Source organism: Cetorhinus maximus, chromosome 10, assembly GCF_964194155.1.
Source record: "Cetorhinus maximus chromosome 10, sCetMax3.hap1.1, whole genome shotgun sequence".
Taxonomy (NCBI): Eukaryota; Metazoa; Chordata; class Chondrichthyes; order Lamniformes; family Cetorhinidae; genus Cetorhinus; species Cetorhinus maximus.
Window position 1 is genome coordinate 135,151,715 of NC_135888.1, and position 27,711 is coordinate 135,179,425.

Genomic DNA, 27,711 nt, shown 5'->3' on the forward strand with positions numbered 1-27,711 from the left:
TGGGTTTTTACTTCAATCTATGATCGTTTCACAGACATCATTTTTGAGACTATCTTCATAATTCCAGATTTGTTCATTAAATCTAATTTTCACCAGCTGTTCACTGGGATTGGGGACCATGTCACTAGGGCATTGGGCTGGGCCTCTGGATTAACAATTCAGTTACATTACCACTAAACCACCGTCACCACATATGCCCTGTTCCCATGTTCCTGTTCCCATGTTTTTGCTCTCAGACAACGCAGACCTTTATTCTGATATTCACGCCTATTATAGACCAATCCTTTGTTCCTGTTATACTGTCATTACAATTCCCTTTGCCTTTGGTTCCATGAGATTTTTGTCACTTAAGCACTCTCATCCTGTAACCTATCACTGACCTTCTCTTTTGTTCCACCTGCCCCTCCTCTCTTTTTCAAAGGCATGAACCCCATCACATTCTTACCTTTCTTCAGTTCTGAAGAGGCGTCATTTTGGACTCGAAACTTTAACTCTGTTTCTCTCTCCACAGTTTCTGCCAAACCTGCTCAGTTTTTCCAGCACTTTGTGTTTTTATTTAAGTTCCCCAGCATCTGCAATATTTTGCTTTTATTTCAGCATTTAATTCACTGCCACCTTTCTTCCAGGAATGCCTCCCTTGAAGAAGATCTGCTCTTCTCTTCGACAGGATTTCCATTTGTCTCGTTCACCACGTTCACCTTCACTGCTTCCCATTTCCCTCCTGGTGTTTGATAAGGTCTTTACCAAAACTCACTTTCACAGCCCTATCTCCTTCCTCAGTGACTGTCTCTGGCTCTAATTTACACCACGTGGATTCCAACTGAAGTCCCATCCTTTATATTTCAATTCTACCAAGGGTCATTGGTATCTCCGAGGCATGCCAAACTCCTAGGATTGCTGTTCTCGCTGCATCTTACGGTCCACACTCAGTGCCATACATGTACACACTCGACCCCTCTATCCAGCAACATTGATCACCTTATCTCAAAACTGCCTTGGTCCCCAGTTTCATTTCATTCTTCGCATCATCAGAAGCCTAAACAAGAAACAATTTATATTCTTTTCAGGTGTTCAGGAATACATGCTCCAAAGGCTTATTGGTATCAACACTCCTCTGGATCGTTCCTCCCTTTCCGTTCCCTCTGACTCCATCGCTTCTTCTAATCCTAGCACTTGCTGTATATTCAATATACCCCCTCAACTTTCCCTCTCTGATGCTGAACGACCTGTGCTCAGCAAAGGACTCAGTTTTATGCACTTATGTCCCTACCTCAATGAATTTTGGGCTCGGCATGATGATGGATGCTTCTTCCATCACTTTTGCCTCCATTTTCACTTCTTTGGACAGGAGACCCCGCCCCACTACCCCCATTTAATGGACCCTTTCACCCATCTCCGTTATTTTCTCTCTGCCTGGACCCCTCCTGCTGTACTGAATTTATTTCTTCGTTTCATGAATCTAGTTTTGTTTCTCCCCTTCTCTAGTCTATTCCCATGTACATTCACGATTCATCTGATATCCTATGTAATTTCAAAAGTTTCCACTTTCCTGACAGAAACCACCTCCTCTTCACAACGGACGTCCGACCACTCTACACCTCCATCCCCCACTAGGTCGGCTTGAGGGCTTTCTGTTTCTCCATTGAATGGGGGCCCGAATAATCCCCCTCCACCATGACCATCCTCTACTCGGCTGAACTTGCTCTCTCATTGAAACATTTCTCCCTTAATTTGGCTCACTTCCTGCAAATAAAGGTGTGGCTATCTGCATGGATCCTAGCGATGCCGGTCATTCCATGGGCTATGTGGAGGCGATACCTTAGAGACATTGTCGTTAGCATAGTAATCCAGGTATACAAGATAACGCTTTCGGGATCCGGGTTTGAATCCCACCACAGCAGTTAGTGAAGTTTCAATTCAATAAAAATCTGGAATTGTAAGTCTAATGGTGACCATGAAACCAGTGTCAATTGTTGTAAAACCCCATCTTGTTCACTAATGTCCCTTAGAGAAGGAAACTTGCCCTCCTTGCCTGATCTGGCTACATGTGACTCTTAAAAATGCCCTCTGATGCAACTCAGTTATCACCACCACCTTGTCAAGGGAAACTAGGGATGGGTAATAAATGCTAGCACAACCAGCGAAGCCCACATCCCGTGAATGAATTAGAAAAAAATCTTCCAGTCTGGCTCAGTCCGCCTTCCACAGTTTTTTTTTCTGGTACATCGATGACTGCATCAGTGTTACTTCCTCCTCTCCACTGGAACTAGAAATGTTAATCAATTTTACTTCCAATTTCCACCCCTATCTCACCTTCACAAGATCCATCTCCTACACTTCCCTTCACTTCCTTGATTCCTCTGTCTCCAGTTCTGGGTATAGAATGTCTGTTAACATTCATTACAAACTTATTAAATCCCAGAGTTACCTCGACTACACATCCTAACTCCCTGGTTCCTGTAAGGATTCCATTGGATTTCCCATTTTCTTCGGCTCCATTGCATCTGTTCTGATGATGCGACCTTCCAGAAGGGCACTTCCAAAATGCCTTCCTTTTTCCTCAGGTAAGAGTTCCCCCCTGCTGTGGTTGACAGGGCCCTCCAACACGTCTGACAAGTTTCACGCACTTCTGCACTCACTACTTCTCCGCCCTCCCAGAACCACGACAGGATTCCTCTTTTTCTCACTTTCCACCTGACAAACTATCACGTTCAAAGGATTATTCACCACCATTTCTGCTAAATACAGCAAAGCTCCACCAAGAAGCAGATCTTCCCCTCCCACGCCCCCCACCCGCCCTGGTCAGGATTCTGAAGGAAACATAGCCTCCGGGACAACCTAGCCCATTCCTATATTACGCCCAACACCTCATCCCCTTCCCATGGCACCTTCTCATGTCCTCATGACTGTAAACAGGTCCACAACAAAAAACGTCTAGGCGATTTCAGAGCTGCTGGATTGGAGTGTAAGCAGATTGCTCGCCACTGTGCCAGTCAATACTGATTGAAACTCTGCAACAGCATACAGTCTTCTGCTGAAACAAAAACAAAAATAGCTGGAAAAACTCAACAGGTCTGACAGTATCTGCGGAGAGGAATACAGTTAAAGTTTCGAGTCCGTATGACTCTTCATCAGACTTCTGCTGAACCTGGGCATGGTAGAGGAGTGTATGACGGAATCAAGACAGCAGCAGGCCCAGCAGGAACAAAATCAACCCCCTTCGAAACAAAGGCAGGGGTGATCATCACTGAATCTCGCTAACATTATCTAGAACTATAACAATGAATGTCATCACAGAAGAAACGCTCAGCGCCATTCCGTACTTTTCTGTCATGGAGGAGCCGGACAGCGAGACCACTATAGTAGAGGTCAACAGGGCCATTGTGAGAAGTGAATCCCCAGAAAAGGATGACACTCCACCTGAAATAATCAAAACTGGAAAATCAGCACCTCTGACGCATCTCCATGAACTCCAGCATCTCTACTGGGAGGAACGATATGTGCCTCAAAGCTTGCATCATGCATGAACGGTCACTTCATATAAAAATAAAGAGAATTGCGTTTACTACAGCAGTTACCAAGGTAACTCCTTGTTAAGAATTGTGACAAAGTTCTTTGCTCGTGTTGCTCTGATTAGATTCCAGAGTGCTGGCATCACACATATACCCTGAGTTTCAGTGCCACTCCAGAAATGTCAGATTGATAGTTGAGACGATTTTCTCACTTCGGCAGTTAAAGGTGGAATGCTGCAAACAACTTTACATTGCCTCTTTAGACCTCAGCAAGGCTTTTGACCTTGTAACAGATAAAGACTCTTAAAATTGATGCAATCAATAGGCCGTCTCCCTATCCTACTGGGCTACTGAGAACATGCAAAGCTATGTCAGCTATAACGGAGCAACATGGGATGATCATGATCAGCAGTGGAATAAAGCAGTGCTGCATCCTGACGCAATTCCTTTTTGGCGTATTTTTCTCCGTGTGTTATTGTATGTGTCTGTTGACTCAAACAAGGCATGTCAAACCTGAAGGCAAGAATGCACACCAAGACCAAAGTGCATAACGTCCTAGTCCATGAGCGGCTGTTTGCTGATGATGCTGCACTGGCATCCCATAATGAATTTCACTTGCAACAGCTTTTAGATCGGTTTGCTTGGCCCTGCGAGGAGTTTGCAGTCACAAGCAGCGTTAGGAAGGTGAACATTATGGGGCAGGACGGAGAAACTCGGCCTTCCATCAACATTGCCAATCGCACGCTGGAGGCCTTCATCAGCTTCATATACTTTGGACCAGCAATAAGCAGCGAAGTGTCCCATGATGTGGAAGTCAGCATCAGGATTGCCAACACCACAGCTGTCATGTCGAGGTTAACGAGTCCATGCGTACCAGGCTTTTGTTCGCTGCACCTTTTTTTACTGTGGTGAGGCATGGACAACTTATGCAAACTACGAAAGGTGGCTGAACACCATCAACTTCTGTTGCCTCAGACGAATATTGGGCATCCAGTGGAAAAAAAGAGGGAAGAATATGGAAGTATGGAACGGATGACCAGAATATTTGTCCTCTTGAGTTAACGGAGACTCCATTGGCTAGGTCATGTGAGCCAAATGGATGATGGCCGCATCTCCTAAAATATATTCCATGGCACCTACGTCAGCAATATTGAGATGTCTGCAAGTTGTGACGCAAGTATAATAATTTTCATAATATTTTTCTATTTTATTGTGAAGTAAATTTATGGATGTGTTTATAGTTGGGTCTGTCTGTTTGGTTTAATTACATTTGGAGTCAAGTATCAATCTTGAAATCATCAAAAGAAGCTAGGTATAGAAATATGCTTAACATGCTAATCAGAAAACATGGATGCTGGCTTGGCATGTAAGGTGTGAGGGGAATTTGCATTTTTAGATAAATGAAGAGATTATTGGATTTCAAAGGGATGTCAGTCTGTTTACAACGAGCCAGATAAGCAAGGCTATGGAGTTTGTTTATTTTACCCAAAGGCTGCTAACATTATTAGCAACATTAAATTTTTTTATTATGAAGAAGATACAGTTTCAAGATGTATGGAACAAAAACCTTTACATATTAAAAAGATAGAGAAACATATATAAATGAGAATGAAAGGCTATGTAAGGAAGGCCATGTAAATTCTAACAGGAGTGTGTGAAACAGCTTCAAGGAGCCTACAACCTATTTTGCATAAGTCTGCTATGTAAAGTAACTGAAGTTTGGGAACACCATTTAGAATTCCACTGTCAATTGGGTATTGTGTTAACTTGCTGGTTTTGTCTTAAATCTAAAATCTATTTTCGACGGTTTCCTTAAATGTGGTGTGCAACTGGAAGTCAGTTCAGTTAGGAATTTCAGTGTTTATTATTGTAGTAAGTGATTTTAATCTTATGTATGTCTTGTAAACGTTTCTTTTGTTAATAAATATTTTAATTTAATTTTTAAAACCTCTAAAAGCCTTGGTGGACTCATTACTTCTGAATTCAGAGCACACACCTTCACATAATAAATACAAATTTCAAAACCGTTGTGATAGCGCGACCAAGCTTCCCTTGTGGATTTGGTCCACTTGGGACACGTCATCTGCCACGTCATAACAAAATGAGATATCAGTTTGACCGGAATCAGTGTTGATGCATGGAAGGCCCTTGCTGCTGATGGGAATGCCTGGAGACAAGCAGTTAGGAAGGGCTTGGAAAATGCAGAGGGCAAAATCATAGACCAGGTGAAGGAAAAGAGAGCTCATCAGAAGGAAAAAAAAAATTTCATCTGTGCCAGCTGCGGAAGGGACTGCCATCACGATTCGGCCTCTACAGTCACAACAGGCGATGCTCAATATAGAAGTGGCATATACCCTGACAACAGTCATTGCCTCCTGACTATATATACCCGCAACTGCTGTTGCAACATGTTGAGGGTGCCTACTGCGAAATGTAGCCTTGAGCTATACATGTATTTTTTATATAATTGAGTTACATATCTAAGGTTAACACAAGTTTTTTTGGTTGGTCCCAGAATGCCTAAGGGCGGAGGAGTTTTGCCCTGAAAATTGAAGCATGTATGAATACATAACATGCATTTTGCAGTGTCTTTATTTGGATATAGTTTAATGATCTCTATTTGGCACCAAATGCCATGCAAATGATTGCAACTTAACTGAAAGACAGTACAAAAATCGTTAATCTGGAGTGGAGATAATGGAGATCATGAGCTGTGATGTCATTATCCATAAGAGTTGTGGCCAAATTTGCAAATGTCACTAACTGCTTTTAGAGACTAAATGGCCGACTGTAAAATTAGGAATTGGTATGAATGTATTTTCCGAATTTGTTGAAAGAAACTGCTTTTTAAAATACTAAATGCGTTACTATACATTTTCAACAATCAATGTTATTATGCTAGCATTGAAGAACTACTCTGTGAAGTTATAGAGGATAAATATAACACATGGAGCGGTAGAAAACACGTTAAATTTAAGAAATGGCTAAGAAATATAAAAGGTAAACGATTATGAGGAGCAGAGAAATAGACATAACAAAATTATTCCTCGTTCGACTCTATTGAGATGTGCAGGGAAAGGTCGACGTGATCGGAGGTAATTCAAGGAGGCCATTCGAACAGGAATAAAGTCAAAAGGCAGAAAGATAGAGAACTTTGGTGGTTTCAATAATGAGTTATGTGATTGACTTATTTTGTAGTGATCATTAAGCAGGCAACGTAGTACAGTCAAAATATTCATAAAGGGTGCACAGCAAATGAAGATCAATGATAGGAAAGTGCTGTGGTCAAGGTCCTGAGTTTAGCTTCATATTTTGGGAACAGACTTACAAATACAAAACCTTGGAGCATTTTAATTAGTGCCAATTGTCGTCAAACATTTTAAAATTAAAATTCCCTTTTGAGACATTATCAGGAACCAAATTTCAAATTTTAAACTTTGTAAGAAATGTAATTTACGCTTTCAAAATTAAAACTACCGCTTTCTAATGTTCATTGATTTGTATCCAAGTTACAATTCCTGTATGTTTATCGACACCTTCTTTATCTTAGATAGCATCCTAGTGATTCAAAAGTAACCTGTTAAATTACAGTGCACTTGACATCTCAAGCCTTGTCCCAACTTCAAATAACAGTGCTCTTGTGATGCAGATTTCCTTTCATATTTAATTCATCTCATCAAAAGAAACCCATTTTTATCCATCGGAACCACCTAGATCGTGTGTTTATGCCTTTTGGTTTTCCTAGAATCCCTTGAATTTCAGGTAATATTTCCCCTCAGAATTTTAGAATACTAACTCGTATGCTTTAATGCCATTCGTATGTATCAATCCCAATCAGCTTGGAAGCTGGTGATACTAGTCAGTAAAGGGGGTGGTACAAAGGTTGGTTCATCTAACCCTATTTAACGACTTAAAATGCTCATACTCTAAGCAAAACTTCAAATAGCAGTGGGGGAAATAAAGGGACATTGAAGGCTCGACCTATAGGGACAATCGAACTGATGAAAGCTCACATTTCCCCAGCTCCTGCCATCAGTGCTTATTAACTCCATAGGGGTACCCCCCTTTTCTCTCTTTCTCTCTCTCTCCAGCACAAGCAGCTGTTGTAACTTAGATCAATTCATTTTTAAGTTACAGAAAATTCAGTAGCGGACCTTTCGGGTCCCAAACATCCTTCCACATTGTCAGGAAAATCTCGTCATCCCGCACTGGTTGCCGTTGTCCTGAAAACTGTACAATACATCACCCACTTCCGCTCTGCATAGTCCATTACGGACTCACCCTTCTTCTGTACTATGGATGTGATACACCATCAATTCATCTCTCTCTCCCCCAAGGCTTCCTTAACTGCCTCCTCAAACTCCCTGTGCAGGGCTGTCGCCTTCTCCCGATCTGGGGCGTCCCCAGGTTTCACCCAGTCTCCACTTCAAAACTGTGGGGGTAATCTTCCCCAGATATCCCCTGGGCATTTAGCCTTCACTAGTATGTGGGTATCAAGGGGGCGCACTGCATGGAAATCTTGCATTTCCCGGAGTTTGGTCCAAAAATCTGGGTTTGTGTGCCGAGTTTTAAGTCTCAGCATTTCTTTAAGCAAAACCTGCTTCTCCCCCAGGCTGAATGGTACGTGCTTAACTTTCTCCGTAACCCTCTCAATCTCCTCATCCCCACCCTATTCCTCAGCCCCCTTCCTCCCTTCCGGTTATAATTCGGCTTCCTGGCTTTACTTTTCCTAACAGTTACTGCCGTAGGGGCAATCGGATTCACCGGGTACGGTGGGGCAGTCTCAACTCCCTCACAGGTTTCTCCTTCGGAGCTCTCCTCCTCTTGATCAGTATCACTACAAGCTGCCGCTACTGCTCTAATCTGTCCTGAATCTGACATTGTCTCTCTCTCTCTCTAATCGACTGGAACTTAGTATTAGCCTGTCTGCACAACTGCAGGTACAAGATAATAATAAACATCACCCCTTTCTTTTCCTTATCCTTTTTCTGCTCTATCCACCACTGTTTTTGTTCTCCGGGGGTTCCCTCAGGATTCCACCCCTCCTTCTGCATTTTTGTGATTAGTTTTGACCGTTGTTCCGCTGTGAACCTCGTAATGGAGTCCGCGGTTCCCCAGTCGAGTTCCATAGCACTATTCTGTTTCCCTGACGGCATTCTGTTCTTATTCCCACCTATCTCTACGCGGTGCGTTCGCAGGGTCCTAATAACTTAGCTATTTGCGGTATGTGCGGTTTCACTTATTTCACTGGGGTCTGGCCTCCCTGCGCGGCTTTGGCTAAGGTTATAGGAGGCTCTGCCTCCTCTTTTCGGTAGTGGCCTGGTCTTCCTGCGCAGCTTCGGTACCGCTAACCTGCCTGCACGCTCCGCCTTCTATCCTGGCACCTCCTATCTCCTGTCCTGAGTCCTCCTCCCGATTCTTTGATACTTGACCGGACCGTTCTCGGGTAAGCTTACTGCACTACCTACGGGTGGTAAATAAATATACTCGCCCACTTTGCAAAACCGTCCCGAGGATCCGATCCAAGTGTCCTGTCGACTACGACAAAGTGTTGTGGCCACTTTGACAAACGGACCACAGGAGTCTCAGGTACAGGTCACGATCGTTTATTCGAGTAATTGCAAGGGGAGAACCATCTCAATGCAGCTTGAGATAGCACTCTGCTAAACTACAAGTGTTCAACATATTTATACATTATTGGTCACGTACAAGAACAGTTTCCAGATTCCGATCTCGTCAACATATAGGTATACATTAAACAGACATCTCTGCTAACAAATACATTTACCGTATGTCCCTATGTGTTTTCATCCAGGCAGACACTTTCCCTCCTACCTAAACTAGAACCATTTGTTCTTACCCTATCTGTTGAAGAGCACACTTAATCTTAGTTGTTATTGCCAATGCTCTGACTGCAGTCTGGCTCCAAGGCCTTTCTGTTGTTTGCAGGCCCTTAAGCCTGTGCAAGGTTCATCTGGTAACCTTTAACTGCCAATGTGCTTGGAGATTTTAAGAAATTCATTCCTTTTCAATAGGTTCTTACTGTACCACTATATCCCCCCCCCCTCCCCCCCCCCCCCCCCCCCCCCAACACCCCTAACAGTCCCCCCTTTTGGCCCTTAGCCTAGCCCAAGGTAGCCAACTATAATGGCACTGTCGGTCCCTTTACGCACCGCCGCCCATTGATGCTGGCCATTCATCCAGCTTTGGGTTCTAAAAGGTATCATCAGACTACCTGTATCATCTGGCCGTTCAATTCAGGCCTCAGGTTTATTAAATTCCTTCTCCACCTGGTAAAACTCCCCCAGCACCACCTTTTTTGTGACTTACAATGCGTTTAATCAAGAATGTTAGATATAGATATATATTCAATATCAGTTGAAGTATAACTAGGGCATGGAAGATAATCCAAATCCAGGGGTGTACCTGTACATTTGAGCCCCAGTTCCAAAGGTGCTCCCACCATGTGGAAGAATCTATTTGTTCAATATCCTCCATTAAGGCTCTAAACTGTTGCGGCAGTGTATAGTAAGTTCTGTATATCTGCTGAGCCTGTCTCTGAATCATGGTTAGGTGCTCTGGTAATAGGGGAATTTCATAGGAGAACTGGTTCAAATGCTGTGTTAGGTTATCCTTAAGGCTGTACTTGACCTGAATAGTAGTCGTTCCTCTCTTGTATATTTCGACCAGTTCCACTTTCCCTACCCTTGCTGGCGCCTGTGGATGTAGGCACACTGAATGATTATGGATGGGGCATATCTGGTTGTTCCCATATAGGATCTTCTGCTGCCACATGGTAATACAATATCTCCCATTCTCTGTATATGCAACATGGGTCAGTTCTTTTGTAGCCCATATAGTTTCCATTGTACAGTTTGCTGCTGATTTAAATCCACACTATGCTTCTTCTGTCTCATATATTGGGTGTGCATATACTACTGCGGTGGTCTCTACATTACACCCCTCTAATGTGGTGCGAACTATATTTCCTTCTATGCCTACTGCATATGGTGGAATGTCATGATATCTAATGTAGTAATTCTCCCGTATAACACCAAAGTTTTCTACTCTATATAATGTCCTGCCGGGTGTTGACATAGGTATGACAGGTATTACTGATACAATGCCTATTAGCATATTACTATTCACTATATATTCAACATTCATTCTATATATGCGTGTTAAACCTCTGAGCAGGCAACTCATATTGTATATTGAATATCGTAGCGGCATCATTTATCAGGCTGCGCTTAACGTGGTCCCCTCGCAAGCCTAATCGCATCTCGCCTTTGAACTGAGATGCTTCAGTCATCAGCTGGCCCATTAGAGCCGTATATAGTGCTCGAATATGGGTTGAGCATGCGTGTGCAACAATGTGTATTACTTGCAAAATAGAATGCATCACTAAATATAAAGGAAATGTAATACAGTATCTAAGAAAATATACACACACCATGCAGGTACCCGTCCTGCAATATTAGATTGACCCGGGTCCACCTAGAGGCAGGAATTGGTCGGCGCAATTATCAGCTCACGTCCCAGAATTACCCCTGTCACTAGATGGGACCTAGGACATCGGTGGAAGTTCAGCGCTGGCGAATCTAGGAGCGGAGGCAGCAGCGAAGCGAGCAGCCATGAGACGAAGAACAGACTTCGGAGCGTAAGGCATGAACAGATCGCGGGAAGCGAGGCCTGAGGTGGGGGTTGAGGTCTCAGGAGGCGAGAACAAGGAACTAGAGCGGGAGGCGAGACCCGGGAGCAAGGTGGCAGCGAGGGAAAGAGGCATTGAGGGCGACAGCGGAAGCTCTGGGGGCGAGGTTTTGTGAGCATACAGGGCACAAACGGTGAAGTCTATGGCACGCGACGTTAAAGTGAAACTGGCACTGTTACGTGGATATGCCGCCGCTACTTTTTACCGATGTTATAGTGAAACAACATTACGTGAGTCGAAGGTAAGCATAGATTTTGCAAGTGAATGTGTGTTTGACAAATCGTCTTGATATCTTTGAAGAATTACAGAAACGAGGATTGCACATACACTTCCGAAAGATTTTTGATAAACTACCACATAGTCAACCTAAGACCTGAGTCAGTGCATATGGAGCGAGGAGAAAAGTAGCAAATGAATTATGAACTGTTTAAAAACAGAATAAAAAGAGTAGTGGTTAAATACAGTTAATCAGACTAACAGAAATAACGCCATGTTCAATGTGAATGGGTACTCACTTTCCATATGAATGGTCACTGGAAATGTTGTTTTCTTTCAAGAGGGACAAGAACGATTTGGATTTGCGAATGTTAATCATAATAGCAACAGTCGTGAATAATGCAAAGTTGGAAGGATCGCTTGCAAAGTAATGCTTAGCTGATTTTGCTTTGCTTGTTTTGGTCACAGTAAAAGTCATACAACGTGACAGATTGTCCTGCAATACTTTGTGTTGGTCAATGGGAATTCAAATCTCTTTTCATCAGTCTGCACTGGGGTCTGCGGGGATGGTGCGTGTCTTGAAGGGGAACTTGTAAGTTGTTGTGTATCCATGCTTCTGCTGCCTTGTCCTTCCAGGTTGTAGAGACCATGGGTTTGGAAAGTGTTATGTAAGGATGCCAGGCGAGTTGTTGCAGTGCATCTTGTATAAGCGACACACTACTATCAATGTGTGTGGGCGGTGAAGAGAGTGAATGTTTAAGCTGAATGGGATGGCAATGAAGCGAGTTGCTTTATCTTGAATTGTGTCGACGTTCTTGAGCGATGTTAATGCTGGAGCCATCCAGGTAAGTGGGGAATATTGCATCACACACCTAACTTGTAAATGCAGGGCAGAGTTGGCCAGACAATAAAGAGCCACTCCCCGCCCGTTGAATTCCCAGCCAGTGACATGCTCTTGTAGCCGCAGTCTTCATTTGGCTTGTCCAGTAACGTTTCTGGCCAATGATAAACCCCAGGGTGTTAACAGTAAGTGATTCGGCGATGGTAATGACATTGACTGTCAAATGGAAATGGTTAGATTCATATTTTTTGGCGATGGCCAGTACCTGCCACATGTGTGTGTAAATGCCATTTGTCGCTTCTCAGCCCGACCCTGAATATTGACCAACTCTTATTGCTTATCGGCATAGTCTGCTTCAGTATTTTAGAATTGACAATGCTACTGAACATTGTGTAATCATCAGGAAATATCCCTACTGCTTAAGGTCGAGAGAAGGCCATTGATGAAACAGCTTGCGATCGTTGGATCTGGGACATTACCCTGAAGAACTTCTGCACCGATGTCCTGAGACAGAGATGTTGGCCCCAAATAACCGCAGTCATCTGCCTTCTACAAGGTACGAAGCCAAGCAGGATAGCAATAAACAGTATAATCAAAGCACTGGAAATCAATAGAGAAGAATCGCATTCAAAACAGACACACCATATTAAACTCATTTAATCGCGGTATGCTTATTTACCTATATGTTGTAGAAGCCATGAGAAAGTGCAAAATTTAAAATTCTGCAATATAGCAAGCAGAGGACTATGAAGTGACTTGGCAGAGATCATTGTACGGGGTTTCGAGACGATGGATGAAGAGAAGACGTATTCACTGGTAGGGCGGTCTAACCCAGGTGGAATGAATCTATATAACCAGTAATAAACCCAATAAAATCTTCACCTAAAAAATCTTTTCCAAGAAAGAGAAAAGCCTGTCGAACTTGTCAGCATGTTGGTTAGCATAGATGGATTTAAGGGGAAGCTCGATAAGAAAATGAGCATAAAGGATTAAAAGGACATGTTGAGTTGGTAGAATGGTTCTGGATGAAACGTGACAAATATAGAGCACAAATACCGGGACGGATCTGTTGCGAAGAATGGCGTGTTTCTGCCTATCAAATTCTATATGACCCTCGCTATTAGTTTTACGATGAGGAAGCTAGGTTACGCATGTTCGTTGTTAAACAGTGAAGGACACTGTCGACGAGAATATGGTGAAAATTCACAGTAAATTATTCATTTTGACGAGGGGACAAAGATGTTCAAAAACCATGTGAGTCTGTTATCTACACACTGAATAATATGGGCTTTAAATTTGTTCTCTTCGAATAATTTCACGAGGACCTTTATACCGTTATAGTAGTACGTGGCGACTTATGTAATTCTGAACGTATATAACTTGTGAACATAATTTTAGAGTGATGACTCAACTGGAAATGATGAATGTTATGATTGGGGCAGCACGGAATTGAATGCGATTAAGTCCACAATGGCGCAAGGTGATACGCCAACCAGAAGATCTGTGAAATAATACAGACCAGTGCGAATAAATGCATTAATTAATTGAGGTAATCAAGTTGAAAAAAGCTTAGTTTCCGTTCCTGGTTTGGAACTTCATTGTGGTCTGAAGAGCCAATAGACGGCGAAAATATACTGCACAAGCTTGCGCCCTTCGTCCAGTGTTGGAGAGAGTTGATAATTTCGTGGCGATTGGAGATGCAGTGCCTTAATCTGCGTTCAACAGCAAATCATGATTATTGATAGAGAATGGGAGACTTAGATGTAAATATACATACGAACATATGAATTAGAAGCAGGAGTCTGACATTCGTTCCGCCTGTTCCCGCCTGAACACGAGCCTGTTCCGCCATTCAATATGATCATGGCTGATATGATTGTAACCTTAACTCCACATTCCCGCCTACCCCTAATAACCTTTCAGTCCCTTGCGCAACAAGAATCTATCAATCGCTGCGTTAAAACATATTTAAAGACTCTGCTCCACCACCTTTTGAGGAAGAGAGTTCCAAAGTCTCACGACTCTCTGAGAAAAAAAAACTTCACCATCACTGTGTTAAAAGGTCGACGCCTTTTCATTAAAAAGTGGCCCCTAGTTCTAGATTCTCCCGTAAGAGGTAACATGCTTTCCACATTCACCCTGCCAAGGCCCCTCAGGACCTTCTATGCCTCAATCAAATTGCCTCTTACACTTTCAAACTCCAGTGGATACAAGCCTAGTATGTCCAACCGTTCCTCATCAGACAATCGGCCCATTCCAGGCATTAGTCTAGCAAAACTTCACTGAACTGCTTCCAACGAATTTACATCCTTCCTTAAATAAGGACACCAATAAGGGTTTCTGCTGTGAATAGCACATGGACGAGCCGCTTGCGCTTTATCTGTGCGGAATCGATATCAACAGATTTCGGAAGCACAACTTATGTTTCTTGGAGCTGCTGGTGATCGTTTGTCTCGGCGCTCTGAAAAACAAAAATGTACCGGGTACTCCAGGTGTGACCTCAGCAAGCTCTGTATAACTGAAGATCTGTATAACTGTATAATCTCCTTACTTTTGTAGTCAATTTTCCTCGTAGTAATTGATAACATTCTATTAACTTTCCTAATTACTTTCTGCACCTGCAAACTAACATTTTGCGATTCGTGCACTAAGACACCCAGATCCCTCTGCAGTTCAAAGCTCTGCAATCTCTCACCATCTTGAAAATATGCTTCCATTTTTATTATTCTTTCCAAAATAGACACATTTACATTTTTCCTAAATACAATCCATTTTCCAGATTTTTGCCCACTCACTTAACCTATTTATATCCCTTTGTGCCCTCCGTATGTCCTCTTCACAACTTCCTTCCCACCATATCTTTTCATCATCAACAAATTTAGCAACCAAACCTTCAGTCCCTTCATCCAAGCCATTTGTATGAATTACAAAATGTTGAGTCGCAACACTGATGCCTGTTGCACACCACTTGTTACATTCTGAAAATCAGAAAATGACCCACTAATGCCTACTCTCTGTTGCCTGTTAGCTAGCCAATCTTATATCCATGACAATTAATTCCCCCAGACCATGAATTTTGTACCTTCTGCAATTAGCTTGGATGTGGCAGCTTATCAAATGCATTGTGGAAATCTAAGTAGAGTACACCCATCGGATCCCCTTTATCCACAGCAGATGTTAGGTCTTCAAAGACCTCCAATAAATTGGTTAAACATGATTTCCCTTGCACAAAACCACGTTGACTCTGACTGATTGCTTTGATTTTTTTTCTAGGTGTCCTGCTATAACGTCATTAATAATAGCTTCTACCATTTTCCCTGAGGCACATGTTAAGCTAACTGGCCTGTAGTTTCTTGCCTCCTGACCCTCCATGTTTGATTTATCCTGAAAGAAAGGAAGGGCTGAAGGAATGAAGGAAGGAAGGAGGGAAGGAAGGAAGGAGGGAAGGAAGGCAGGAGGGAAAGAAGGAAGGGGAAAAGGAAATTTTGTGACACAGCAACAACAGAGCCTTGCATTGCATTGGTAATGAGTTGATTGAAGTGCATCGAAAATTACAACGATTTTAAAAGTGCACTGTAGTTTTTTTTAACGTAGGCATGAAACATAGGTAGTTGACAAATAAATAAAGCAGGCAAGTTCGCACTTCTATAAATAAGCTGTATTCTGTTATCTGTGTTTACTAAATGCAAAGGGAGATCCGCCAGTTTGCGTTATCTGTTTAACAGCTGGTTTATACTGTAATAACGTGCTGTCAAATTAATGACTGCACATCTGTCTTTTCATTATCGGAAAGATTAGGAGAACATAAAGCTTGCTCGACATCATAATACATCGTTTACTAATTTCATTGCGAAAGTTTAAATTCGGTTTCATTTCACAACCAGTTTAATCGGATTTTCAAGACTTTGCTCAAGTTATCAACAACGTAAATTCCACATTTCCAGCAGAGGGCGGTTTTGTCTGCATAGCTCATGATTTTTTCCCGTTTATTGTCAATAACGAGATCAGGATAAAGCATTACAAGTGGGTGATGAAGAACGCTTCTATCCCAAGTATCTGGCACCAGTATTACGCGCTCCAGGCAGAAGTATAAAATATATATTTTTATTCTTTTATGCGAGGTGAGCATTGCTGGCAACGCCAGCATTTGCGTCTCATCTCTAATTGCCCTTGAGAAGATGGGAGCGCACGGCTTTCTTGAACAGTTTCAGTCCATGTGATGTAGGCGCACCTAAAGTACTGTCAGGAGGGGAGTTCCAGGATTTTGATCCAACCACAATGAAGGAACGGCAATATAGTTCCAGGTCAGGAAATTAAGCGGTTTGGAGTAGAAATTGCAGGTGTTGGCGTTCCCATGCCTCTGCTGCCCTTGCCCTTTTGGGTGACAAAGTTTACCGGTTTGGAAGGTGCTGTTGGAGGAACCTTGATGAGTTGCTGCATGCATGTTGTATATAGTACAGACTGCTGCTACTGCGCGTCGGTGCTGGAGGGTGTGAATATTTAAGGTGGTGGACGGTGGCGATCAAGCAGGCTACGTTATCTTGGATGGTGTTGATTTCTTCAGTGTTATTGGAGCCGCTCTCATCACAGTCCATACTTGTACCTTGGAGATTATGGACAGGCTTTGTAGAGTCAGGAGTTGAGTTAATCGCCACAGATGTACAACCTTCTGACCTGTTCATGTGGTCACAGTATCTGTATGAAAAGTCCAGCTCAGTTTCTGGCCATTGCTATTTCCCAGTACGTTGATAATGGGGAATTCAGCGAAGGTAATGTCGTTGAACGTCCAGGGGAGATGTTTGATTAACCCCCTTATTGAAGGCGATCATTTCTTGGGGTTTGTGCAAAACAAATGTTGCCTCCCATTTATCAGCTGCAATGTTCCTTCTGTTCAAACCAAAAAAAAACGCGCTATAACCCTACCCATACAGCAACAACAAATATGAGACTTGTGCAACGTTTTTCCCCTTTTCTGTCACTTGTGTTCCTTCTGAGGAAACCTGGAAAAAATCTTCAAGGTAACGTTAGCTTTCCTTGTGAACCTATTAGTGCGTAGTTACCTGCGACATTTACTTCATTCATTGAATAAGAGAATTCAGTTCCATTTCTTGAGTCCATACTGAAAGTGAAGTAACGACCCAGATACAGATGGAATGAATGTTGACCTGCCAACCGAGCAAGCAATTTATAAACACGGAAATAAAATGTTGTTAGGGACTTAAGAATGTTAATGTGTTCGTCCATTGTGGAAATAAACGAAAAACACTTTTTTTGCATTTCACTTAACGAATATTATGAATTATATTTTCAAGTTATAAATGGCATAATGAGGCGTCATCCTTTCTGTACACTTTGAATTTGAGCGCATCATTCGGTAACGTTCAGCTGGCAATTAATTTCCAACGTCTCAACCCGTGAGTAGTGATTAAACGACAAAGGGCCAGTCCAGATGGCATTGTCTATTTATTAAGTTAAAGTTTAATGTTAGCAAGGATTAATAATAGGTTCTTGTGAAAAAGTCTAATATGAAGCCACCTGGGTAAAATTTTACTTCAGTTGATTTTCCAGAAACGAAATCAAGCTATTTAAGGTAATGAAACTACATATCGAATCTGCATTCACATTCTTTAACAATACCAATATAAATGCATGACTTTGATTTTATGTTGAACACTTTTAAATATAATGCTTCCATTGTAAATCATTTTTTGCAACAAGCCCGCTTTAAGAAAAAGCCTGATGCAGTTATTGGTTGCGGCTGTCTGTGTCGCTGTCTACCAATAAGGTACTCCGACGTTGTTAGAGATCTACCCCCCTCCTTCATCAAATACAGACCAGAATCGAAGCGAAGGGACGCTGTGCCTTTATTGAGGTTTGCAGCCATGTTTAGCAGGATCACTCAGGTCGCGATTATACATTTCAGGGTGTAAATTCCTCATTTCTCTGCGGTGAAATAAGTCTTTTGTGAAGGGGTAAAGAAGCCATTGAAACCATTGCCCGAAAATTTAATATATTCAGAATGAAATACAGAGCAACGGCGAATGCACTCAGCGGCGGGGCGTATTTTATATTATTGCTTTGTGTCTCGGATATGGTCATCGGACAAATTCGCTACTCTGTTCTAGAGGAATTAGAGATCGGCGCCTATATCGGAAACATCGCTGAGGATTTAGGGATAGGCGTTCGGGAATTATCGGCACGGAAGTTTCAACTGTTTTTTGACGATGGAAAGCAATATTTCGAGGTAAATGTAGAAAATGGGATTTTATTTGTCAATGAAAGAATTGATAGGGAACAGCTTTGCTCGAAACGGCCTACCTGTTCCGTATCTTTAGAACTCGCGTTCGAAAATCCATTCGAGGTTTTTCCTGTTAAAGTGGAAATATTAGATACAAATGACAATTCGCCGATTTTTCCGACAAGGCAATTAGTATTGCAGGTCTCTGAGTCAGCTTCACCAGGCACGCGTTTCCCTCTCGAGAGCGCGCAGGATCCCGATGTGGGTACAAACACTATCAGCACTTACCAGATTAGTTCAAATGACTACTTCGGCCTCACCATGCAGACACGAAACGATGGTCGAAAAATTGCTGAACTGATGTTGACAAAGCCATTGGACCGCGAAGAGCAATCATCCTTTGAACTGATATTGACAGCTGCTGATAGTGGGGTCCCACAAAGGTCTGGCACTGTTCAGATTGTCATTACTGTAACAGACGCTAATGATAATGCACCTGTATTCGATCACGACATTTACAGGACAAGTGTCTTCGAAAATACACCGAAGGGTACATTGGTGGTCAAATTACACGCAATTGATTTAGACGCAGGGACAAACGCTGAGTTCAAATATTCCTTTAGCAATTATGCCTCACAAAGTGCGCGCGAATTATTCAATTTGGACGCGGGAAGTGGAGAGATCAGAGTTCAAGGTTCACTGGATTATGAAAAATCAGATATTTACGAGCTCGATGTACAGGCTGTTGACAACGCTCCAAACGTGGGACATGCTAAAGTTTTGGTTACAATTGTTGACGTAAATGATAACGCACCCGAGATAAAACTGACTTCAGTTATCAAGATGGTGCCCGAGGATGCTGCGCCAGGTACTCTCATTGCTGTATTCAGCATCATGGATAGAGATTCAGGGGAGAATGGGCAGGTGCGATGTCAGATTCCAAGCAATGTGCCATTCAAACTTGAAACCACGTTGAAGAATAACTACAAGTTAGTGACCGCTGATGTGCTGGATCGCGAAACTACTGCACTTTATAACTTATTAATATCAGCATGGGATGCTGGGTTACCCGCTCTGTCTTCAAACAATACGATCGCGTTTTCGGTTTCTGATATTAATGACAACGTTCCCAGGTTTACGCAGACTTCATATGACGTGTACCTGACGGAGAACAATACTCCTGGTGTATCTATTTTTTCAGTTACCGCACTGGATCCTGATATGGACCGGAATGGAGACGTTTCCTATTCAATTCTGCAGAATGAGATACAAGACGGAGCTGCGCCTGATTACTTTACCATTAACTCAAAAAGTGGGAACATTTACGCTCTACACTCTTTTGACTATGAACAGTTGAAGAATTTCAAATTGAAGATCCAAGCTCAAGATGATGGATCTCCACGACTGAGCAGCACTGCTATGGTGAGCATTATTATATTGGATCAGAACGACAATGCTCCCGTTATTATTTCACCATTAATATGGAACAGTTCAGCAACAGTAGAGACTTTGCCCCAGTCAATATATCCTGGATACCTGGTCACTAAAGTTATGGCTAATGATGCAGATTCTGGTCAGAACGCACGACTTTCATATGAACTGACTGACGCCACTGATGATAAGCTTTTCACTATGGACCATTACTCCGGAGAAATCAGAACAACCCGAAGTTTTACGCAACAGGACGCCACCACACAAAGATTGGTGGTCATGGTGAAAGACAATGGACAACCAAGTTTGTCAAGCATGGTCACAATTCTCTTTTCGATCTCAGCGAACGTCACAGAAAACCAACCTGAACGTAATGGCAATTCTAGTCAGTCTAAATATTTCTCGGATCAAAATATGTACTTAATAATATTTTTTGCATCAACAAGCTTCATATTTCTTCTAACAATTATCTTCCTGGTCGCTTTGAAATGCAAACAAGAGGGAAATAACTTGCCTAACCAGAGCCCTACAATTTACTGTTGTTGCATAAGGAGGAATTCAGGTGATGCCTTTAATCGGAGATCGGCTGCAAAAGAATCTTTAAATTATCATGGAGATGTTCAGTTGTTGCCATTTTCCGAAACTTATCGTTACACGGTTCGCTTATCGCCGGAATCCTCCAAAAGCGACTTTTTATTCCTAAAGGCATGCCATCCTACGTTACCTCTGAGCGACATCACTGTTGGTAATACCAGCGTTAAGACGTAGTACAAATAGCATTGTTTATATAGCAAGAAATGGAGTCTACACTTCCTTGAGGAACTACACGTATCATAATTCAGTAGTGAGTTCGATGTATGTTAATCATTCACTGCAACCCTTGACACATAACATGTTGTCTAAATGCGCCATTTATTGTCCCTTGAATAAATGATCTGGGAATCGCTTTGACGAAGAATGAAAGAAAAGCCTCTCAAATTATTGAAAAGCATCATCCCATAGCAACACTTCTCCGCGGAAACTATAAATGATAACATGTTTTGTTTCACAATCGCTTGGGAAAAGAACATTATTTCCTAAGCTGTTCTATTATTGTGTCTCCGATGATAGGTGTGCCCCTTACTTTGCATTTTTACAAGGTGCTTCAGAGACTTGCAGATTAAAAAACAAAATAATTGGAATTAGAAGTTATTTTAAAACTGACAATGGCTCCTAGTATGTGAGTGGAATCGTGCCTACTCATACCAGCTGACAATGAAGTGACAATAATCACTTCAGCCAGAATTGTTACTCCCACCGGAAATGTTCAGTCAAGGATGTTATCAACAAGGACGATTCACCTGCTAATGATAGTGATAGATCACAAATTAAAATTCCACTGCCCAATGTTAAAGCATTGAATTATTTGCTGAGGGAAGGAACTAACATGTTGACCATTCTGGATTTTAAGGTGAAATATAGCTATAGCGTTGTTTGCAAAGACTGAGGGAACTTACATAGTCATACAGCACAGAACATTCAAATCATCGAGTCGACGCTGGTACTCTGCCAAGCAGTCAGATTAATCACATTTCACATTATCCCTGTGGCTCTGCAAGTTTATTTCCGTCAAGTGCCTATCCAATTTCCTTTTGAAATCATCGATCGTCTCCGCTTTCACCATGCTTGTAGGCAGTGAGTTCTCCGTCATTACTAGTCCCTGTGTAATAATGGTATTTCTCACATCGCCCCTGTATCGCTTGCCAAAACCGGAAATCTATGTCCCCTCGTCTCTGTACTAATGGAAATATCTTTTATTCGTCTAAATTGTCAAAACCTGTTCTAATCTTTACACCACTATCAACTCTCCCCTCAGCTTTTTTTTTGCTCCAAGGAGAACAACCACTGCTTCTTCAAACTAAAATGGCAGCTCAATTCCCTCATCCGTGAAACCGCTTTGGTAAATCCTCTCTGCAACCTCTGATGGGCCCTCACATCCTTTCTAAGTTGTGGTGACCAGAACTGGGCACAATGCTCTAGTTGTGGCGTAAACCGAGCTTAATAAGTGTTTCAATTAACTGCCATGCTTTTATACACAATATCTCTAAGTATAAAACCAAAAACTTCATATGCAGTGCTAATTATTCTCGCAATCTGTTCTGACACCATCACGGATCTATACACATAAACACACAGGTCCTCTGTTCCTGCGCACTCTTTAGAAATGTGCCATTAAGTCCATATTACCTCTTCCTGATTAAATATATCACCTCACACTTACTGTATTAAAGTACTGTTACCTCTTGTCTGTCCATTTCACTAGCATGTCCGCGTCTTGTTGTACTCGATTTAGCTTGCCTAACATCCAACTTTGCTATCACACGCAATTTTGACGTTTTGCAAAACAAAACACAGTGGCTCTCGCACTGACCCGTGGAGAACACGGTTCTCTACCATCCTCCAGTCTGCAAAACATTTAACATAATTCGCTGTTTTCCACATTTAAGTAATTTTTTAAAAAATCCACACTGACATTAACCCGCCTATTCCATGACCTCCAAGTTCGTTAAACTGTCTTTAATCTGGTTTAGTCAAACGCTCTCTTAACACCCAATTAGACACTTTCTTCGCATTAATTTAATCAAACCCCTCTGCTACTTCATTAAACATTTCCGTTAGGCTGGTTAAGCACAACTGACTTTTATAAATCCGTGCTGGCTCTCCATAATACACTAAGACCTCTCCAAGTGCCTGTTAATTGTTTCCAAAAGTTCCTCATCATTTGCGTTAAACTGACCGACCTATATTTGTTTGGAATGTCCTTGCACCTTTTCTTGAACAAAGGTGTCATACTTGCCACTATCGAATCTTCAAGCATCTCCCTATGTCTATGGAAGATTGGAAGATTATGGCAAGCCATCTGCTATCACCGCCTTCATTTCCCCCAGGAGCCCAGCATGTGACCTAACCAGGCTAGGCAACTTATCCACGATAAGCATTGGCAGCTTTTCCAGTACACACTGCCTATTACTTTATTAACCCGGCCATTACCTCTACCATCTCTTCCTCCGCTGATATTTTGTCAGGACCCTCTTCCTTAATAAATACCACATACAAGCACACCTTAAGTGCTCTCGCACTGCCCTGCACGTCTAAGCACATATAATGTTATTTCTCTCTGATAGGCCCCGCTCCGCATCTTACTGCCTGCTTCCTGGTTACATGTTGGTTGAAGATATTTGGATCCCCTTACATGTTAAATGACAGTCCATTCACTCTTTGCAATGGTCTCCTTTTCTTCTCTATTATCCCTCGCAATTTATTGTATTTAGTGCTATTCTTGCTTGGCAAATTCATCTGACACGCAGCATACACTTTGGTTTGTTTCATTATATTCCATGCTTTCCTCGTCATCCAAAGGGCCCTGGATTTTAATCCCATATCTTTTCATTTTGTTGGAATGTACTTTGCCTGTACTTGAAATATGTCTTTCTAAAATACCATTCATTCTTCTGTTACATTTATTCCTCTAAAACTTTGGTTCCATTTTATCTGGCTACGTCCAACCTCACCCGGGTGATTTTAGCTGTCTTCCACATTAGAGGTTCTACTTCATTTATGTCCTTGCCCTTCTCCATTAAAAATCTAAACCTTGTGATCCGATGATCATTCTTAAGCTAGTGTTCCACGACAGATACTTCCTCTACTTCGCTCACCTCATTCCCCAGCACCAGATCCAACAACGTTTCATTCCTATTTGAACGGGGAACAGAAAACAAGTTCCCAGAACACCTTTCAGAAACTCCTCCGCATCTTTTCCGTTGACACTAACATTATTCAAATTGACATTTCGTTAACATAAGTTCCAATGTACCACAACTCTATCGTTCTTGCACATTTATCTGCTTTCGCTTCAGTTACTCCTCCATCTCCCTCTTACTATTTGTAGGCGTATTGACTACTTCCAGTAGCGTAATCATACCATGTTTGCTTCTCAGCTCTAAATAAATGAATGTTGTCCTTGCCCTCTCAAGAGCATCCTCTCTTAGCAACACTACAATGTCTTCTATAAACCATGCTCTTCGTCCGCCATCATTTTTTCCTTCTTTATATTTTCTTAGCACTTTAGATCCGCAAAAAATATGTCCAGTTACCTCATTTTAAAACAACTTTTCCGCTATTGCCAATGCATCATATACCCACACGTCTGTTTGTCTTTGTAGCTCAGCAACATTAATCACCACTCTTTGGATAGACCCAGTAAAGATGCAGAAGGAAGGCACTTGCCCTGTTACGTTCTCTGGAAGCCTCTGGCCCTATCATATCTCAATATGAATCAGAACAAATATAGACACTTCAATAGGTGTGATTATGCATAATTCTGGCTTAGTTGAGGCCCTCATTAGAACGTACCCTTATCCTTTTGAGATTACAATATCTTTCAATGTGTAGCTCCGGGAAATTCAATAATATATCAAATACATCCTACAGTTCATCATATAAGAGAGTCTACAAAGGAATGAGAACGAGAATATTCATACATTATCTTAGTATTGTAGCAAAGGTATTAATTTAGCAAGCTGGTTCTGGAACTGAACCAGCTGATAGTCATCAAATCAGCATGGCATTATAAGATGAAACGCGTTGGCTGTAAGTGCGACATTTCTGATCCCAGGTGTACAGACACCAAACTATGCTGCTTACTGTCACCATATTTAAGCCTGCAAATTGTGAGGAAACAGATTGTTTTAATAAATTATATGTCTATTTGCGTGTTAGGAATAAGTTATATCTTTCAGTTTAAGTTTAACTTACATACTTCTTCTATTTTTGGGTTAAAAGGTGAAACCTGAGATCTAGTTTCATTTTTGAGTGGAGCAGCAGGTCTAAAGCTCTGTTTTTATGCAGTTTTATGACTCCGGAAGAGAAGTTAAAGTAAACATAAGTGTAGTAAAAAGTAAGCTGTAGCCTTGCAACAGGGGTCTAGCGAAGTATACCGACTCCCTCTCTCTCTCCCCCTCTCTCTCTTTCTTCCTCTCTCACGCTCACACACATACGCACACACACACAAAACAGCAGTGAGGGTGCAGTTGGAAGAAGTTGCCAGGCCAGGCAGGGCATGAAAAGTGACAGATAGCAAGTTCCAAACTAAAGCAAGGAGTCCCCAGTATACATTGGAATGGAATGGGAGAAAGCCCCAAGACGACCTTCTCGTCAAATGAAGGACAGCTAACTGGAAAATGTCATGTTAAGTGAAGTTACAGTGAGGAGCAGAGGAATGCTTTAAGCTTCAAGCTTAAAGGAAGGAAAGCTGCAAGAAGTAGGTTGAAAGGAAAAATCCAGGAAGGTCCAAAAAGACAGTTGAAGGCCTGTGACTGTTTGCTATGGGCATGTGAACAAGTGGTGAACTGTTGACAGCTGAGCCAGTGTGAGAGAGTGTGTGGAAGAAGGTTTGAATGAATGTAGTGACCCAGGGGTGAGGAATATCGGAAGGGGAGTTCAAAACCCTGAGGTCGACCCTTGCAGAGGGTGTCTGACAGAAAATTTCGGTTGAGGGGAAATTCCTGAGTATGTTCTTGAAGAGTGGACATTGGAAACCCTCGGGTGAAAGACGGAGTTCAGTGAGACTGCATGAATCATGTTGTGACAATCGTCTGGGGGAACTGTTGAGAGATTCTTAGCAACTTTTGGGGTGGCATTTGTCTCTTTGTTTCAGAGTGTGTTGTGTTTGACCACAAGTCGCGTATTAGGTTGTCTGGACGATGTACCTATTGTGAACATTACAGTATAAGATAGATTTATACCTTATGTTATTCATGCAAATCTGTATATATCTATAAAGGCGTAGTTGTGGTGAAGGACTAATGTAATATGACTCATCTTTTCTGACTAAATAAATATTTTATTCTTTTGTTCAAAGTTTATCAGCTGACTTCTGTGGCCGCTGTTAGGTATTCTCCACAATAAATAAAAGTTAGGAACCATCAGGCCTGGTGTTATGAAGGTGTTAATGTATATAATATTATTGTAAAATATTTTTCTTTTAAAATAGAAGTTTAGTCTGTGGGTGTGTCTTAATTGCATTAAAGCCAGCCGGTCTGGGTGCTTATATGTGAATTAGTTTTGAGATGTAAGAAAGATAGTGTGCATTTGCATTTTTTGAATAGAATATTCAAGAAGTGGGATAACACTTGATGCCTATCTTGAAGCTACCAAGCAATATGTTTATATCACTAATAAAAATTGGTGCTATGAAAGGGGTTTTATTGTTAGAGAGGTTTAGTTCAGAGGTTGTTGATACAATGAGAATTAACATTGAATGGGAGTGGTAGGTATAACTTCTGCAGTTTTTGGGTGGGCAGAGCAGAGACAATGTGAGATCAAAAGGCAGCTGAAAGCTTCCAACTGGCTCCACAGCAACCAAAATGAAAATAACTTCATTTTGAATTTGCAAAGTGAAAATGCTTTGCCAGGTGCCTTGTTAAGTCTATGGGTTGCTGTTACCTGAACTGCGATTAGCTTGTGAATTTGTTGAAAGTTATGATAGTCGTAATTTGTAGCCACGTGTGTATATATTTTAACCTATATAAATTAATAAAATGTTTCATTTAGTTTAATGAAAAACCTTGAGAGATGGTCATCTGATTCCTGAATTTAGAGTCGCATCTCAAACATAACAGTTAAAAGTATAGGTTATGACAGTTGTACAAAGTTTCCCTGTGGGATTTCTAAATAATTCCTCTTTGCCAACTGCATCGGTCATAACAATTAGGGACTCATTTGGGATAAATTATATTTCGAATTCCTTGACTGGTTAAGAATTAATGAATATTAAAGCTTGTGACTACATGAGGCACTTGGACATCAGGAGTTGGTGAGGTATTTTAGAAGTGGTGAGGCTGCAAGATAGCTTTGGCGATTGATTACACTTGTCTGGGGGTAGAAGAGATAACTATGCTTAGGTTGGAGAAAACAATCAAAAGCAGGTTAACAGATTTGGCAGGTAAGCTAAAATTGAGGTTACCTATGTGGGCTAGGAAATCAGATATAGCTAAAACAGTATCTACAGTTGGAAGTGAAACTAGCGAGTCACAACTGGAGGTAGTGACATTTCAGTTGCAATGAAAAAGCTTGAATTAGAAGCAAAGGACAGAGAACTGGTTTTTAAATGGGAATTCTAAATTCCAAAGATGGCGAAGGAGGAACGAGGAAGAAAGAGAGAGTGAATTCCAACTGAAAATGTTGGCAGTTAGAAAAGAGATATCAGTAGGTGAAGAAAGATTTCTCTCTAGATTAGAACCCAATGCAGATATGTTTAAATTTGTACGAGATCTTACGGGGTTTGAGGAAAAAGATATTAGGTAATTCTTTATTTCATTTGAGAAGCTAGCTAAACAGATGAAATGGCCACAGAAAAACTGGACATTCTTATTAGAGTCTAAATTGTTATGTAGGGCACATGAGGCATATGCTTCACTTTCAGAAGAAATGACGGTGGATTATGATGCAGTGAAACTTTTTTTAGTGCATATGAGTTGGTTCCTGAAGCATACAGGCTTGAAAATTTAAATGAAACATTGAGTTACCTTCCAAGCAAGTGTCAAAGTGATTTGGAAAAGCTATTGCAGTCACACAAACCTATTTGTCGAAATAAGTTGGGAAGGGCACATTTAGCTTTTCATGGTGTATGTATCGAAATATCATCTTCAGTGAGGCAACAACCGTATAGATTAAATCCGGCAAAGTTATCACAGGAACAAAAAGAAATTGATTTCATGCTTCA

At 41.6% G+C, this 27,711-nt stretch overlaps 1 non-coding gene and 1 pseudogene across 1 annotated transcript; both read left to right on the forward strand.

Annotated features, from left to right (window-relative positions):
- The first annotated feature begins 4,016 nt into the window (after positions 1-4,016).
- Positions 4,017-27,154, forward strand: LOC144685370 (protocadherin alpha-C2 pseudogene; annotated as a pseudogene).
- Positions 14,610-14,744, forward strand: LOC144686178 (U11 spliceosomal RNA). The gene has a single exon (XR_013577875.1). It is a non-coding gene; the product is annotated as a U11 spliceosomal RNA (small nuclear RNA).
- Positions 27,155-27,711: the final 557 nt, after the last annotated feature.